Source organism: Marmota monax, unplaced genomic scaffold, assembly GCF_021218885.2.
Source record: "Marmota monax isolate L192 unplaced genomic scaffold, Marmota_monax_Labrador192_F-V1.1 WCK01_AAM20220418_F8-fsc00187, whole genome shotgun sequence".
NCBI lineage: Eukaryota > Metazoa > Chordata > Mammalia > Rodentia > Sciuridae > Marmota > Marmota monax.
In genome coordinates this window covers 2,877,597-2,895,155 of record NW_026694837.1, presented here as the reverse complement: position 1 = coordinate 2,895,155, position 17,559 = coordinate 2,877,597, and the positions used below count along the sequence as shown (strand labels likewise).

Below are 17,559 nucleotides of genomic sequence, written 5' to 3'. Positions count from 1 at the left end.
ACACACACACACACACACACGCACACACTGGGCGAATGAATGAACATACTTGTGCTCTACCACAGACCTACACCACCAGCCCTTCTCACTCTATCTTTGGGCTGTGCTTCCTTGTTATTCTTTTTCTTTTTTTTTCTTTTGGGACTAGGGATTGAACCCAGGAGCGCTTTATCACTGAGCTACATCCCAGGTCCTTTTTATTTTTTATTTTGCTAAGTTGCCAAGGCTGGCCTGGAATGAATTTAGGATCCTCCTGCCTCAGCCTCCCAAATCCTTTGGATAACAGACGTGCGCCCCCGCACCTGGCCTATTCTTTTTCCATTACCAGTCTTAACCCCTATTGCCCAACTCCTCCTTCAACAGGACTTCATTCCCAGTCTCTTAAGAGATAATCTTTTAGGAGATTCTCACCTTTCCCCATCACCTTGAGTCCCCGGTCCCCAGCTCGAGGCCCCGCCCCGCGGCCCCGCCCCCAATGACGCACGGCGCCTAGTGCGTGGGGATTCCCGCTGCCCTGGCCACTACCCGGCTTGCCCCGCGGCAAGATGGCGGCTTGAATGCAGCGGGCAGCGGCGGAAAGTTTGTTGTGGGATTAGACTAGTCGGGCCCGGGAGGCTAGAGTTGAAGCGGGATAACGCAGGACCCCAGCATGGAGTAGTGACAGAAAAGGGACTAAATCCGGGCTGGGGAAGAGGAGATGGAATGGAGGAAGATTGGAGGTGGAGGAAAAAAAGGAGATGGGGCGGATGGGAGGGGGGCCTAGAATCCAGAGGCAGCCCTAAGGGAGGGGTTTGGGGCGGAGGAGCCAGAAATACGTGTGGTTCAGGTCATGGGGAACAGAGTCAAGAACTGGAAGATAATTTCTTAATCGAGCATAAAGAAGCCTGGAGCATGGGCTCGAGGCCTGACTGTACCAGGCCAGTGGGAGGGGAAAGATTTCTTCCTAGTAAAGGGGGAATAGTGCAGAAGGGTGGAAGAGAGTTCTTGAGAATGCTGGACAGTTTGCTAAGGAGGGAACTAAAGTCAGTCGAATGACCTTTTCCAGGCTTAGATCAGCCTTTCCACAGCTCCTGTAGCAGCATCTGCCCCAATTTCAGCTGAAGACTGAGGGTCCCCAGGGACTGGAAGAAATCACAGTGCCTGCTTGGAAAGAAGAAGAGGTAGGGACTTGCCCCAGCCCAATCCCAGAGCGGGTAAGGTGTCCTCCAGTGATAGTTTCTGGCTGATACACTCTCTGGGAGAGGATCCATGGGCTTGGATTTATGCTGGGAATCATTTAATCTGAGAGGGTTGCTCTTCTATAGAGATTGTTCTTTGTGTGTGGTCCCTAAGTTAGTGTTTTGCTTAGATCACAGGTTGCCTTTTGAGAGTTGGTGTAGACTTGAGCCTGAGTGCCTTCATCTGTGCGAGGAAATCTGGACAAGGACCTAAAGAACAAGCTGAAAGTATTGTAACACATCCCTGTCACAAGCAGTTTCCTACACGAGCAGTTTCTTCTTCTGTTTTCCCATAATACCTTAAATTTGACGTTCTGCCTGGAAATGATTTGTGGGTAACAGATGGTGGGGAGCAACTGATGTTGTTCACTGACCATTTAGGTACCTGCTGTTGGTCCTGAATTCATTCTTTTTTTTTTAAACCAGGGATTGAACCCAGGGACACTTAACTACTGAGCCATGTCCCCAGTCCTTTTTTTTGTATTTTATTTAGAGACAGGATCTTACTGAGTTGCTTAGGGCCTTGTTGCTAAGTTGCTGAGGCTGGCTTTGAACTCGTGATCCTCCTACTGCAGCCTCCTGAGCTGCTAGGGTTACAGGTATGCCCCACCATGCCAGGCCTGAATTCATTCTTGCTACATGTTACTTTTGCACTTGTGGTAAGAAGGGGTTATTTGTATTCCTTGGGAAGTGGATTGGTGGGAGTGTTGTTAGAGATGAGGGAAAGGCAGTTTGGAAGTAGGGAAAAGAAACCCAGATGTGCTTATGGTAGGGGGTCAAACTGCACTGTGTCAAGTTCTGGGAATTTTATCACCTTGGTCTCTATCCCGAAATGCCTTGAGGTTTGCTTTACAGGTGGACCAGTGAAGTAAAGGAAGGAACGGATTGTGGAGCTTGCCCTTTCTAGTAGTTTTCCTTTTCTTTGTATTATCTCCATCAAATTAAAAAAAAAAAAAAGGAAAAGAAAAGAAAAAAATTCAGTTTTACTAGCTGAAATAAACATGACCTGAGAGATACAGGATTTGGTGTTGGAGATTGGTGCCCTATAGTTATCTCACGGCGTGGGCTTTTTACTGGAGCCTGCTTCAGGACCAGCTTCTGCTTCACAATTGGTCTGGTTTGATCTAGAACTCCTCACTAACCATCTCTTGCTCTCTGCACAGCCCACTCTCCACCAAAGTTTTATTCAGAACACCACAAATCGCAATTACTAAGCCAACTTCAAAACCTTTAGGTATATGCAGAACTGATGATGGTTACTTGCACTTCCACTTCTAAAAAACTGAGAACCTTCTTTTTATGAAGGCAATTGTAGATGCCTCCTTGGAAATTGTTATCAGCTGGAACAGTGTGGTGAAGATTTAAAGAGAACTGTCTCTAGAACCAGAGTGTGCAGTTCAAATTCTAATAGCAATTTTTAGCTATATATCCTTTATTAATTGCATAGTTCTCTGTGCTTCAGATTCTCACTGATCAATGTGGAGGGTAAGAGTACCTACCTCATTGGTCATTGTGAGCATTAAACAAGTGAATGCATTAGTGTATCAGTGCCTGATACGTTATGAGCATTAATTGTTATGATAGTCAGAACTAAATCCTAATTTTTACTTCATGGTTGAACCTGCTGTCTCTGTGGAGGATCTGTACTAGTTTGGGCTGCTAACCTGATGTTAGAGAGATGAGGCACAGCTTTTGGATAGTATAGATTTTTTTTTTGTGTGTGTGTGTGTGTGTAGTGAGAATATTCTTTTTTTTTTTTTTAGAATTTTAATATTTATTTTTTAATTATCGGCGGACACAACATCTTTGTTTGTACTTGGTGCTGAGGATCGAACCCGGGCCGCACGCATGCCAGGCGAGCGCACTACCGCTTGAGCCACATCCCCAGCCCCGAGAATATTCTTATTAAGTTATTTAAAGTGATGTTAAAATGACAGTGACTTCCTGTTTGAAACTGTGAGGCTGTGGAATTGTTTTTTGTAGCTGAGCGATAATAATGGTGCTTATCAAGCACATTCTGTGTGTCTGGCACTGTTGTGAACACTTTACATGTCTTAACAAATTTTTATAAATCATAGAAGTGGATACTGTTATCTCTGTCTTACAGATGAGAAAATGGAGGCACAGAGTAGTTAAGGAATTTGCTCAAGGTTACCCAGTTAATGAGTGGCAGAGCTGAGATTTGAACCCAGGCAATTTGGCTGTAACAATTGAACTATTTATTTATTTATTTTGATTGGTATGATATTATCTTTTTTTTTTTTTTTGTACAGGGAATTGAACCTTGGACCCAGGGGGCACTTAACCATTGAGATATATCCAAGGCCTTTTTTTTTTTTTTTTGAATCAGGGTCTCACTGAGTTGCTGAGGCTGGCTTTGAATTTTTTTTTTTTTTAAGAGAGAGAGAGAGAATTTTTTAATATTTATTTTTTAGTTTTCAGCGGACACAACATCTTTGTTTGTATGTGGTGCTGAGGATCGAACCCGGGCCACACGCATGCCAGGCGAGCGTGCTACCGCTTGAGCCACATCCCCAGCCCCTGGCTTTGAATTTTTAATCCTCCTGCCTCATCCTCCAGAGTTGCTGGGATTACAGGAGTGCCCAGCAGTGCCAGGCTACTTTTTTTTTTTTGAGATGGGGTCTTGCTATGATGCTGAGCTAGCCAATAACTCTTGGGTTAAACATCCTCCTACTGGGACTATGGGCAACCTGCTTAGTGAAGTTGACTTTTAAGTATGCTTAATGCCAATTTGTATTTTTTTGTTTTTGTTTTTGTTTCATTATATCCTGGTTCCTCTTTGACTGTATTGATGGTTAGATGTATAACTATATTATAGTGAAATTTTTTTTTTGGTTAATTTAAAATTTTGTGGGGGGAAAGTCCAAGTTCTTCATCACAGCCGTCTTGTTCTCAGAAATAATAACTGGTGCAGGGACAGTGGCTCTGCTGTGTTAGCAAAATCTGGGCTCTCTGTTCATGATTCAACTTGGTGACTGCCCTTTGGAAAACCTTGGGCTGGGTTGAGCGAACAGACTCAAATCCACTCTAAATTGCCTTTAAGGAGGCCGGGTGGGGGTGTCTGTGATAAGATAGATGTGAACATAGGCTTATTTTTGACTGATTACTGATAAGAGCAGTTCTATAGTATTAAATTCATAGACAGTCTGGATATAGTCTTTCTTTTAAAAATAGCAAATAGCAACCTACACAGGAGAAAAAAAGGAGACATTTTAAACAGCTTCCTCCATTCAGCATAAGGTGAAATGGAAAACAGATGTGCTTCTGCTGAAGCCTATGTTGTCTGATAATGGCCCTGGTTGTGCTCAAGTCTCTTTCCCTTTAGCAAGGCGGAGGCTGCATGCAAACTGGGGGCAGAGGTGTGCCAGGGTTTGATTGACTGGTTTTCATTTGCCCTGTATTTAAGACTGGTTCTTCTGAGTCATGTTCTGTCTACTTAACATGCCCTCAGGCCCATCTTTTTCTTCAATAAATGACTTTCTACCCTGCTATCAGAGTAGGCATGTTTCTGGTTGTCCTAACCTGATTTCAAGGGAGTTGGGGGCCCAGGACTTTGGGATTTCCCTGGGAACTCTGGCCCAGCCTTCTAGTAAATTTTTCTATTTGTTGTGGTATCTTGTTGGTCTTGCTCCCTTTCTCTGTTAACTTAGAAACCATGCATCCCAGAATAATGTCCTGCAGTCAGCATACTGAAATGTGTTATCTTCCTAGAGTATAACTGTGTGTTTTAGTAGATGTCTTCAGACTTTCTGGACTCAGGTCACATTTTAGCAAATAATTGAATTACAGGATGGGGACTGATGGATTTTGAGCCACTTGTCCCCTTATACCATTTTTGTTTTTGCGTAAATCAATTTCTTCTCATAGTGCCCCTCATTCAGGCATTATCTTTGAATCTGATTCCTTCACTTCTTCCTTGGAACTGTATTTGAAGTGCCAAGGATCTCTGCAGCTGAGCCTTCATTTCTTACATGGATCCATCCTCTTAACAGCTCTCTAAACTTTGCTTGTTATTTCTAGTTTCTGGGCCCTTGCACACACAGGTGCTACTGTCTGCATTTCCTGACCTGTAATCTCTGTTAACCTTCCTTTTTTTGTCCTTTAGGTCTCAGTTTAAAATGTGTCTTCCTGTTATGGTTCCGATATGAGGTGTCCCCCCAAATCTCTTGTTAATGCAGGAATATTCAGAGGTAAGATGTTTGAATTGTGAGAACTGTAACCTAATCAGCCCATCCTAGTTTGAATGGGCTGTCTGGGTGATAACTGTAGGCAGATGGGAATGGCTGGCAAAGGTGGGTTACTGGAGGGGTGCCCTGGAAGGGTACATCTGTCCTATGGCCCCTTCCCCTCTCCCTGCTTCTTTGCTGCCATGAGAGAAGCAACTTCCCTCTGCTCTGCCCTTCCCCTGTGATGTGCTGCCTCCTCTTGGGCCCAGAGCAATGGAGTCAGACATCTGGGGACTGAGGCTTCTGAAATTGTGAGCCCCAAATAAAATTTCCCCCCTCTTAAGTAGTTCTTTTAAGGTCAGGAACAATTTTGGTCAGCAACACAAAAGCTGACTAAAACATTTTCTTTAGTACCCAACCTACCTTTAAGGCTCCTCTTCTGTACTTGCTTCTAATACTGCTATATCTTATTTGCCTGTTTACTTGTCTGACTCTCACAAGACTGTAAGTGCCCTTAGAACAGTGACTGTGTCTCATTTACTACTGTATTTCTAGCATTTAGGATGATGCTGGGCATTTAATAGGTACTTTATAATATTGTAGTACATGCAGAATGATTGAAACGTGGTGGGCATTCTTTTCCCCCTCCAATCTGTCTTTCATGCTGCTGTCAAAATTACTTTCCTGGCTGGGCGCAGTGGCAAATGCCTGTAATCCCAGCAGCTCAGGAGTCTGAGGCAGGAGGATAGCAAAATCAAAGCCAGCCTCTGCAATGGTGAGGGGCTAAGCAACTCAGTGAGACCCTGTCTCTAAATAAAATACAAGATATAGGGCTGGGGATATGGCTCAGTGGCCCTGAATTCAATTCCTGGTACAACCTCCCCTCCCGTTCCCCTCCCCCCCAAAAAAACCCTTTCCTATTAAAAATTCTTGGCTTTTCCTTCTGAAGATAAGCCGTATTCTCCCTTGAATGCATATCTACTTTCTAAATAAACTTCTGTACCTCTGAAAAAACAAAACAAAAAACCCTCTTTCCTTAGAAATACTGTGGGTTCTCCCTTATTTAAGTTAAAGTCCATATTCTTGATGTTGGCATGCAAAAGGCTCTTTACATTCTGGCCCAAGAGCAGTCCTTTAATCTGAGGTGTTGCCACTCCACCTCATCTGTTCTGTGCTTCAGGGCCCCTAAATTTCTCACTGCTCTCCAACTTATTATGGCCATCATTTATTTTATTCCTCTTTGCCTGTGTACCTTGCTTTGTCCATAATCCTTCTGTCTCAAACTGCTCATCTGCTAAGACCCAGCTCCTTTGCCTCCTCCAGTGAGAAGCCTTCCTTGTTTTCCTTTCCTTGACTCCCAGCAGCACTTGGTTTGAACTCTGTTCTGGCACTTAACATATTGAGTCCTAAGTTCTCTGTTCACTTTGTTTTTCACTTGGCTAACCTCCTGTGGCGTAGCAACTCTCCTGATCCTGGGTAGGGGAGTTGGTGCAGGAGGTGCTATGAGCAGTGTGATAGTCTGATTTGGAGCTGAGCAGACCTGGTTGAATTCCTAGTGGGTACAAGTAAGGCTGGTAGATGTGTGTTCATAATGTAAATAAGACTGAGTAGACCGAAAGCTGCATGCAGTGGATGACTGGATGGAGTGTTTCGGACCATGTTCCTTGATATTTTATGGATTGAAAAGTATTAGGTGACACTCATGGAACACATGCAGGCATTGAGGAAGCCAGGCTTCTTGGCCCCAATTTTCTTATGGCTTTGATGGTCTTCTTGTGTCATGAATAGGCTTAACTCGGATTCTCCACAAGAATAGGATTTGTAACTGAGAGTCACAATCCATTTTTTTCCTTTTAGTTTCTAGTGTAGTTGATTGGGCTAGTCCTCAGGGCAGCAGTCCCCAACAAATAACAAAGGAATTTGTTTGCAGAGGTTTAGATTTCTTAAGTGTCTTCTTTTCCCAGCCCATACCACGTTGCCCAGGTTGGCCTTGAATTTTAGATCCTCCTGCCTCAGCCTCTCTCCTAGCTGGGATTATAAAGGCATGTGCCACTGTATCTACTAGACCTCTTATTTGTATAATTAATGCCAGGTAGTACTCCAGTATGAGCTTGCAGTGAGATGAGGAAGATATGTGAGTCCTCTACAGGACTGCTTTCTAGTTTGGTCCTTAAACTCCTGCCCCAGCTGGGTGCATCTCTGTGATCACAGAGCACTTACCTCATTGTAGTGTAAATCTGTCTCTGAAGCTGCTGCTGCTGCTACTTTTTTTTTTTTTTAATATTTTTTTAGTTGTAGTTGGACTCAATATCTTTATTTTATTTATTTATATTTTTATGTGGTGCTGAGATAGAATCCAACGCTTCGTATCGCTGATCGAAGGCTGAGCATTGAGGTCCTAGTGCCGAGCTATCCTGTGTGACCCAGCCCATCCTCCTGGGTGAGATTAAAGTATACAGGATCTCCCTGGCAAAGCCTTTTGAGGTCAGGAAGGAAGGTCTTGCATAAACAAAAGGTGATAGTGTTAACAATATTGTTACTAATTATTTTCTAGCATTGAATTCATGTGGTTAAATGATCTGCCAGGTGCTTGGATTCAACTCTCTTTCCTTCTAGCCTTTTTATTTTCTAATAAAAGGCTCCTGTGCCAGCAGGAAGGGGTTAAAAGAGGAGGTAGTTTTTCTTCCTTAATTAACATCTCCTAAAAGTCTTGCTGGCCTCCTCTGTTATTCTTTAAGGCCTTTCAGTGCCGAGGCAACCTGCTGAGTTGTATGGATAGTCCCAACTAGGTGTGCTCACTGCTTGGGGGGGATGGGGCTGCTTGTGGGGGGACGGGGATAACTACAACTTTTATCAATGCCCAGTTGAATCAAAAGGATGAAACCAATAGCTAAAAGTGAAGTGAAGAAATTTCCCCTGGGCTCTACCCTTTGTCTCTCAGTGTGGGAGTATGCGTTGCATAGTGGCATAGCTTTGCTGATGGGTCTTGGTGGGAGTGATAAATTGCATTGTTTGTTAAGCAGACCTGAGAGGAGGTTGGATCAGCTAGTCTGACTGGATTGTGTTGTGTGCATTTAGGCCTCAGAAGGACTGGATCTCATTAGCTAAGGCATTGTGGCACACACCTGTAATCCCAGCAACTCAGGAGACTGGCAGGAGGATCATAAGTTCAAGGCTAACCTCTACAATTTAGTCTCAAAATAAAAATTAAAAAGGACTGGGAATGTCGCTCAGTGGTAAAGCACCCCTGGATTCAATCCCCAGTACCAATAAAATAAAATAAATAGAAGGACCAAGTTTCTCTTGGACTGGCTCTGAGCACTAGAAAGGGACAGCATTGTTGGTTACTGTCTTAGAAGTACCACCGGTCTACTAGATGACAGTAAAATCTGTAAAGGACGTGGCCCCCTCTTTGTGAGAAATTTCTGTGCTCTTCCAGTGAACTGGATCAGGGAACTTGGCACTATCTCCTGAGAAGGGAGGGTCTTCCTCCTGGGAAGTCAGAGTAGACCTCCCAAGCCCTAGTATTCCACTCAGCTAATTAGTAGGATGGAACTCTGAGCTAATATTTGAGTTTCTGAGCACTGGTCTCTATACCATCTCAGTCTGCCTGATGGGGAATTCAACCTTAAAACTTTTGAGGGTCTTGCAATGAGGGCAGAATTGGCCAGTGGCTGACTCATGCCTGTGCCAGCAGAGTGCATACTAACTGACTGGACAGGTCAGTTTTCTGTGCTTTGCAGTGGAATTAAAGACAGGACAGGGTTCTGTCCCAGTACTGCCCTTGTTTTGGGCAAGCTACTTGTTTTCTCTGAACCTGAAATGGGAGAAATCCAGCTGTTCTGTAAGAATCAACAGAAATACAGTGGAAGTGACACTGTTTCCAGAATGGTAAAATGTAGTATAGATGGAGGAGTTTTGTCTGTCTAGGGACTGTTGCTTTTCATCATAAACACAATAAATATCTCTTGTAGAAAAATACCAATCCTACAGAAAAATAAACAAAATTAAAAAATAAGACCCTCCCTTTAGTTCCCACTGCTCCTAATCCCCTTCCCTAATGATAGGGAACCAGTATTCATCATTTATCACTGAGAAGTTTCTAGTCATTTTTGTATTCTTCTAGACATTCCTCAGCACTTATCACCTTTAAAAACAAATACACCCCAGTACTAATGCATCCTGTTCTTCCACTGCTCTGTTCTCTTAAGTTGCCCAGGAGTAGATTAGACCCTGTGGGAGCCTCTGGGTAGCCTGGTAGAGTGTCCTCCCTAGCATAGGGGGTCTTCTAGGGCTGGCTCCCTTTTGCTGTTTCAGTGTAGCAAGAGGCCCTGACTTCTAAAACTGAATTATCCAGGTTACTTGCTGCATCTACCATTTGAAAGCAAACCTTGTCTGACTGGTTTTTTTTTAGAGTTCTTAGATCTTTTCAGAGTGAGGGTTTTGAAGGTCGCCTATCAGTAGATGGGTTTTCTAATGAGTCTAGGAAAATGGTCAGGGCCTATAGAAGAGTTGTGTCTATCCTATAGATGGTTGTCTCTTGTCTAAGTAACACCTTGGTCATTTTGGGCTCTGGGACTATAGTTAAACATATACAGGGATCCCACTTGGTGGGTGCCGGGTTTCTGTTCTTGCGACTAAAAGGCTCAGAGATCACTCTAGTTAAACTGGGCTAACTGGGCTGCACGAAATAACCACACAAGAGACACAAATACCTTTTTCTTTGGGGTTGCTGTGACGGCTCCTCTGAGGGACCTCTTAAGGGTCTGCAGAAAGAGAGAGAGCGCGAGAGCACGCTGACCCCTTTTATTGAGGAGAAGCTATTCAAATGAGGCAAGGGATCAGGTTTCAGGGGCTGAGTCTATCTTCATGATGTCCACTGTCAGCAGGTTGACTGACACCTGGGTAGGCCACACCCAGGGGCACAGTAAGAGGAGGGGACACACACAAGGCACTTCCATGGAAGATTCTATCCTAAACAGGGCAAGGGGTTATATTACAAATGAACAGGTGAGCATAGCTTCACCCATGGGGCTGTAGCAAGACACACCCATTTCTGTGACTGAGTGCCTCAGCATCCAGCTGGGGAGTGTAGCTCAGTCACCCGTAAGGTTGGCCTCCCACAGGTGGGCAGTTGAAGAGCCTATTAGAGGATTTTCTTGCCTTCATGAATCTTGACCCTGGGCTTGGGAGAAGGACAGGCCCATGCATGGGGTTGGGGTGGTAACTAGTCTTCCCTTTTCACCAGCGTCATCACAGAGCCTACAGGGTTTCCTAGAATAGGGAAGAGAACCCCTTTCCTGGCTTTCCTTGTGTTTGCAGGAATGTGTGCTGTACATTTCCTGTCCTGTTGCCCCAGAGGACATATCCTGTAGGACTCCACTGCTGTGGAGGCATTTGCCTTGCGTTTTCTAAACTGGGATGTGTGTCACTTTCTTCCTGGTGCCTCTGGAATCTTAAGGAAAGAGTTGCTACTGTTCTCCAGCTTGCTGTGTTGGGCAGACTAGCCACCCTCTGCATTACTCCTTCTGAGAGGGGAGAATAGCCCCTATTGGAGTCTGGGGAGCCTGGCAGTAGCCTTCATCCTTGCTCTGCAAGATGGTTGCCTGGGAAGTGCCATCCCCCTGGCCCTCTCAGAAACTGTTAAGTGGCAGTGTGCCACCCCTTCCTTTGACTGACCCTGCTCTAGGCTGGGTCACACACTACTCCATTGTGCTGTGCTTTCCCATATAGCTCTTGTCACAGCCTCTGGTCCTCAGCTGGTTCTCTCCTAGCCCCTTCCCTCAGAGCCTGTGGGAGGTAGTGGGATGCACTGTGCTGGCACAGGCATGAGACGGGTGGCAGCTGCAGCTGTGGGGGCTTTGTTCTTATGACCCAGTATTCAGAGTCCTAGTGCAGCCTGGCATCAGCGACTAGGGAATAGAGAGACTGGGAACTGTGTTCTCTTCCATAACAGATGTCTTCTCTTTCTATTTTTTATTTTTAAAAATTTGGGGGTGCTCTACCACTGAGCTCCGTCCTAGCCCTTGTTATTTTTTATTTTGTGGCAGGGTCACTTGGTATGTTGCTGAGGCTGGCCTCCAACTTGTGTTCCTTCTGTCTCTGCCTCCTGAATTGCTGGTATTACAGGAGTGCACCACAGTGCCTGGCTTTTTTCTTTCTTTTGAACAATCAGAAGCTTGTTGCCTGGCTCAGCGAGCTGGCAGAGTGTTCTGCTTTACCTGGCTTCCTTTCTGGGTGGCACAAAGCTCTGAAGGGTCAGGTAGTGAATCCAGAGGTGGTTCTGCAATACACTGGAGAGTGCTGTGTGCACCTGCGGGCATCCCACAGCTTGGCCCTTCCTTTGCTCTCTCTTTGCAGCTCCGGAGTTGGGCTGCTCACAAACCAAGCTGTCTGTTTATATGGAGTGCCTGGAGGGCGTCTGCCATGAGTCTGTCACTAACAGCAATAACCAGGAGAGCTGGCTGGTTGGGGAGAAGACACTAACCCTGTGAGTCTAACCTTGGCCAGCTAACCCACCCTGGGGTATCACCAGCAGTGTCTCTCCTCCATTCTTTCCCCAACCTAACTGCCTCCTCTCCTTAGCTTATTTGGTGTCATCTCCCAATCTCCCAGCTGTGGGTGGGGATGTGTCCCCTTTCATGGCCAGGACAGTGAGCTGTCCTGTATATATCACCTGCCCATCTGCCAGCCTGCTGCTGGACTCTTCAGCACCCCTTTCCCACTCCCCTCAGTACTGTGCTCCTCGGTTCTCTTTCAAAACAGAATTGGATGGAATTTCCATTCAGTCTATGCTTTTAGCACCGCAGAGTTTGAGGTATCCCCTGGTTACCATGCTGCTTCTGCTGCTCATGCATCATGTACAGCTGAAGCTAGATGGAACGATATTTTTCTTTAGACCAAGCATTTCCTCCTTTTGTCAAGAGCAGAAGATTGGAGAGTGTCTCCATTACTCTCATAGTAGGATAAGAAGTTAGGATCAACTGCCAGGTTCTCTTCTGGGTGGAGAGGTTGAGTAGAATGTTGCCGGGGCACTGGGAATGTCCCTGGGCAGAAAATAAAAGCTACTTTAACTGAAAGCTGGAACCCAGAACCAGGTACCTGTCTGAGATATAACTCCCATTGGCGACTGTCACTCTGGGAGGTGGAGCTGGTAGAGTTGGGGCCCCTGCCTACTTCCACATTTGGAACTTCAGGTGGACTTTAGCCGAGAAGTGCTGAGAAGGGCGCCTCAGCCAGAGAGGCAAGACTTGGCTTTGGACTCCACATTGTGCCCAGAAAAGGTCCTGGCCTCAGTGGGAGATTGATGAGTGCTGACTGGCATAGAGAGGCTTCCACCCTTGGGAGCCTTTCTTCCTCCAGGCTTGAGAGGGAAAGAGGGTTCTGGAGATATCGGGAAGGCCAGCTGCGTGGTGCTTTCTGCTGATCTGTACAGCTCTTTAGAAAGACTGTTTCTAGGCTCTGGAGGCAGTGTAGTGCTGGGCAGGCTGGCCAGGGGAGCTGGAGGCTCTCAGGCCCTTGAGATGGACTCTGTTCCTGTTGGGCTGGGAGGGAGAAGGCAGGGACCTGACTAATAGCTTGGGGTGGTTGTGTATAAATGGAAGGGGTGCAGGGAATTTTTTTTTTTAGCAAGCTGGAGGGATTTTGGGCCTACCTCTGATCAGGAAAGCAGAAAAGACCTGGAGTTGTACCTTCTTTGAATTATGAAAAGAGCTTTAGTGATTCTAGTGAGGCCTGGTTTAGGGACATTCATACAGAAAAGGCATTGAGAATAATGTCAGCTGCTGGCTGTGAACTCAGGGACTTTTTGGTTCTCCCTTTATTGTGGGGAGCTTGGACCATCATCAAGCCTTTAACTGTTTTGTTCCTATTAAGTGTGTGCTTAGCTGAGGGTCAGGTAGATAGACTAGAGGTGTTTGCTCAGGTGGTGAGCCAGATGAGCTCTCACAGTTCACTAGTACTAGTGCTGAATCCTCAGGATTATTCTCGGGGCAGAATGATTACTGTCCTTTGGCTTTCAAAACCTTGTCAGTCTGTTCACTTTAGAGTAGGCAGAGAGCCAGGAAAGGACTGCAGGCAGCTGGTCCCAAGAGGGTGAGGTTGTACTTGCCCAGAGGGGTGGTAGGCATAGTTGTTGGAGGAGCAGAAGAGCTGGTCCGGGCACAGACTGGCATCTTCCATCCTACTCATCTAACCTGAGCAGAACCTCTGCCCAGGCCCCACCCCATGAACTGTTGGCTGCCTGCCTGCCACGTGCCCAGGATTGCTGAGGGCTTTGCTCATGTATCTTAGGAACAGCTGCAGGCCGGAAACTGGGGGCTGGTGGCAAGTGGGAGGGGCACCAGGGGGAGACTGGAGATGGCTGAACCCAGCTTTCCTAGGATCAGCTTGCCATGCTGGGGGAACTGTTCTGCCTCTTATACAGGCAGTCAGGGTGGAGAGGGACTATATTGTGGCACAGGATGGTGGCAATCTTCATAAGCAATCCACAGACCACTGTTGGGTCACTTGATCACAGGGCTGGCCCTTGCAAGATGGTGGTTTGTTTTTTGGACTTCAGTTGGAGGCAGAGCTTGAATTTCAGAGGCTCAAGAAGCAGCCAGGCTTTTGTGGGAAGGGTTATCCTACCCCACAAAGGTGTGCACCTCCCACTCCACATCAAAGCTTAAGACTCAGAGCAGTTCCTGAGTTGGCCCCATTCTCTGTGTGATTGGACTAGTTGTGTTTTAGTGTTTGATGAGGGGCTTTTGGAAGGGCTTATGTGGTTTATTTATCTCTTGCTGGTTTGGAGGGAATAGGCAACACACAGCATACCCAGCAAGTTCTGCAATGAGGCTGCTTTTCCTTTCATTTCAAAAGCAGTAGTAATTACTAGCCTACGTTGTACCTTATTTGAATTATGAAGAAGAGTTCTAGTGATTTTTGAAGAAGAGTTCTAGTGATTTTCCCTGAGTCAGAAGATTGGGTGCATTGACCCTTTGCTTGCTTGAATTATTGATATCTGTGAGCAGAAAGGCTTATCAGTAGATTCAGAAATGCTCTGAGCCCAGATAAACTGTTGGGGCATAATATCTTAAAGGAGGGGCTGGTGACGTGGGTAGTAGGGAGCCAGTCGGTCCCTGTGGGGCAGCTGATCCTGGGTCAGTGGAGTTATGCAGTGTGGTAGTGCAGAGATGTTCTGGGGGAGCTGGAGATGTTTGAAGAGGGAAGATTGAAAATCTAAAAAGCCACATCCATTGTGGATTTGTTCCTGTCTCCCTCTCCTGGGCCACTGTAGAGGTGGCCTCTGAGACCTCAGTGGGCAGACTGCAGCCGCATACTCAGACCTCCTTCCTCTCCTGTACTTTGCTAGGCCTTGGGCAGATCCCAGAAAGGACCGCAGAGGGAGTGGGAGAGCATCCATGTGCCTCTTGTGCTTGAACCTTTTTCCTGTTGCCTCCTGAGAGGATGTTTGCTGGGAGGAGTAGTAAGGATAGGGGTTTGGAAAGAATCAGGATTCTGAGAGGTTTTTCTCTTATCCCACTTCAACTCCAGCGGTAGCCATCTCTGGCTACAATGGAAGCCCCAGTCATATGCACATATCCACAGAAGGGGGCAGGTGTGAATCCCGTCTGGCTAGATGAAGCTTGGCACACTTTTTTGTCCTTTGAGTAAAGAACACTGCTCAGCCAGCTTCTGGTACAGATTATGCCTTCCATCTATCTCTGTACTCTGCTCAGCTGTTCAGTGGGTTCATAGTGCAGGTTCCTGTGCATGCTGAGTCCCATTTCTAATGAAAGTCGACTTTGTTCTCTGAAGGCAACTAATCGTGCCCCATGGGCTGTAATCAGGGAAAAGGTATTTAATACGGGGCAGGCGGCAACAGGCGGCAGATTGCAACATGGCAATTAGGAAGCTATCACCCCCACCCCTTGCCCTGGCCCCAGCAGATATGAGATACTCTTTCCTTCCGAACTGATTTTTGAGTTAAGTGAAAAATGAGTGCCATGAAGCAGAGGAAGGAGGTGGAGCTGAGGAAGGGTGGAGTAGGGGTGGTGAGGGACTAGGAGAGCCCCTTTTCGGCTCACTTCACCTTCAGGGGATGGGGAGGGGTGGCTGCTACCCTGGGTGTCTCCATCAACAGTGCTGGCAGGTCGATCTGAAGGTGCCCCAAGCCAGATCCAGTCACCCAGGGTTCCCACCTGGAAAGGCCTCAGCCCTTCTCTGAGGGCACAGCTATTATAATAGAGACCCAGCACAACTTGGTAACCTCACATCCTGGGTCATCTGCCCCAATTCCCTGAGACTCAGGTGAGTTGGATGGGCATGGGAGAGGGACGCTTCCCTATTTATTGCCAGACCTTCTAGAAGACCGTTTTTTTTTTTTTTTTGGTGGCACCCTGGAGCCCCACTCAGCACCTAGAGGCCAAGAGGCCCCAGAAGCTACATTTGGCTGCAGCTTGCTTGTCCCAGCCCGTGGCCCATTCTTAGTTTGTCCTGCTGCTTTCCCTGGAGACCTCAGCACAGGATTGGGAGTCCTCCTCAGGCTGAAATACTCCAGAGCAACCTGGGAAACTTTTGGATGAAGGGGATGTGGCTAGTGGAGTCTTCCTGGTGGTACTATTCCAATGCCACCAGTTCATCCCTTTTGTCTTTTCTCATCTTGGGGAAACCTGGTTTCCAGCTGTTTCTCACTCTTCCTTGGGTCTGTTCTTCAGTCTAGAAGAGTGGGCTGCCTGGCCCTTTGTGTTCCTTTTCTGTGCCGGAATTATGAGCCTCTTGTTGACTGGATCTGAGGCACTTAGCAGATTTTAGGAGTTAGAGCTAGGGCCTGGTGTCCCAACATGCCCTGGTATTTATGGACAGGGGGCAGGGAGTGGCACAGATCTCCCTGGTGGACTTGGGTTGGAGAATACTGCAGGTGCCCCAATATATTGTCTTTCCCATGAGCATTACTTTCTGCTTCCTTGGTTAGGAGTGTTCCCCATCCTGTGACTGTGGCATGTTTGATGAGAGTAGGCCCTGGCTAGGAGAAAACAACCTCTCACCACACCCTGCACCCCCAGACTCCCTGTCTGCATTTACTGCCCATCTCACTGCCAGCTGTACCCACACTGTTCTCTATTCAGCAAGCTAGATGTTCCTAGCTAGAGAAGCCATAGAAATAAATGTGTGCTTAGCTGGGAGGAGGATCTTAAGGTCTGAGGTGGGATGAACTATATTATGTGTGGGGCCTGCAGTGAGGCAGCTCTGCCTGCAGGTAAGGTTATCAGGTACCTGGGCATATCCATGTCCTCCCTGCCCCCACTCCCACTCCACCATTCACACAAGTGTTCTGGTACCTAGAGGATAGCGTGAGCCTTGGCAGGAATAAGGATAGGAAAGTAAAGAAGAGGCTGAGAATAGAGAAAGGAGGAGAATGTCAGGTGAAAGGGGCACCTTAGCTGACCAAGGAGGAAAGGGGGAAGAATGTAGCGACCTAGTTCCTCTGGAAAGGAGGGAGATATAGAGACTAACTTCTGGGAGCCTTCCACTGGGTTTCTTTTTCTTTTTTAATTTTTAAAATACATATATTTTTTTAGTTGTTGATGGATCTTTGTTTTATTCATTTATTTATAAGTAGTGCTGAGAATCGAACCCCGGGCCTCACACATGCTAGGCAAGTGCTGTACCACTGAGCTGTAATCCCAGCCCTACTACATTGGGTTTATTTCTTTCTTTTCTTTTTTTTAAAAAATATTTATTCTTAAGTTTTAGGTGGACACAGTATCTTTATTTTACATTTATGTGGTACTGAGGATCGAACCCAGTGCCTTGTGCATGCTAGGCAAGCACTCTACCAATGAGCCACAACCCCAGCTCCACTACCTTGGGTTTCTATAAGCTCTCAACTGCCTGTCTTATTCTTGTGTCCCTGGCCCTTTCGTTTTCCAACTCAGTATGCACATCCACACATATATCCACTGAGTATCAGGGTCAGGGTATTCAGGCTGCTTTGGTACTTTGTGGGCTTCTCCTCAGGCCATGGGAGCCCAAACTCCAGGGCTTCTGGAGGGGCAGCCTCAGGGCACATGTGGCAGTGACTTGTTTGCTCCCCCACACTCCAGGAATGTACTGTCCTTTCAGGCCCGCCTGGATTCCTGTGTAGGGAGTCAGCCCAACAGAGCATGCTGCCT

The 17,559-nt window shown here is 46.6% G+C and overlaps 1 protein-coding gene across 22 annotated transcripts in view; it reads left to right on the top strand.

Annotated features, from left to right (window-relative positions):
* The first annotated feature begins 502 nt into the window (after positions 1-502).
* The window catches only part of Tjap1 (tight junction associated protein 1), a 26,359-nt gene continuing 9,302 nt past the window's right edge, over positions 503-17,559 (top strand). For 3 of the 22 annotated variants that reach the window (XM_046426193.2, XM_046426187.2, XM_058573204.1), the window contains exons 1-2: positions 793-1,160; positions 5,344-5,428. The gene's annotated coding sequence lies outside the window, so the exon portion shown is untranslated. Of the gene's footprint in view, positions 580-791; positions 1,161-1,348; positions 1,446-5,343; positions 5,429-11,764; positions 11,895-17,559 lie in introns of those variants that run through there. The other 19 variants (XM_058573212.1, XM_058573211.1, XM_046426190.2 and 16 more) reach the window with 16 other exon arrangements.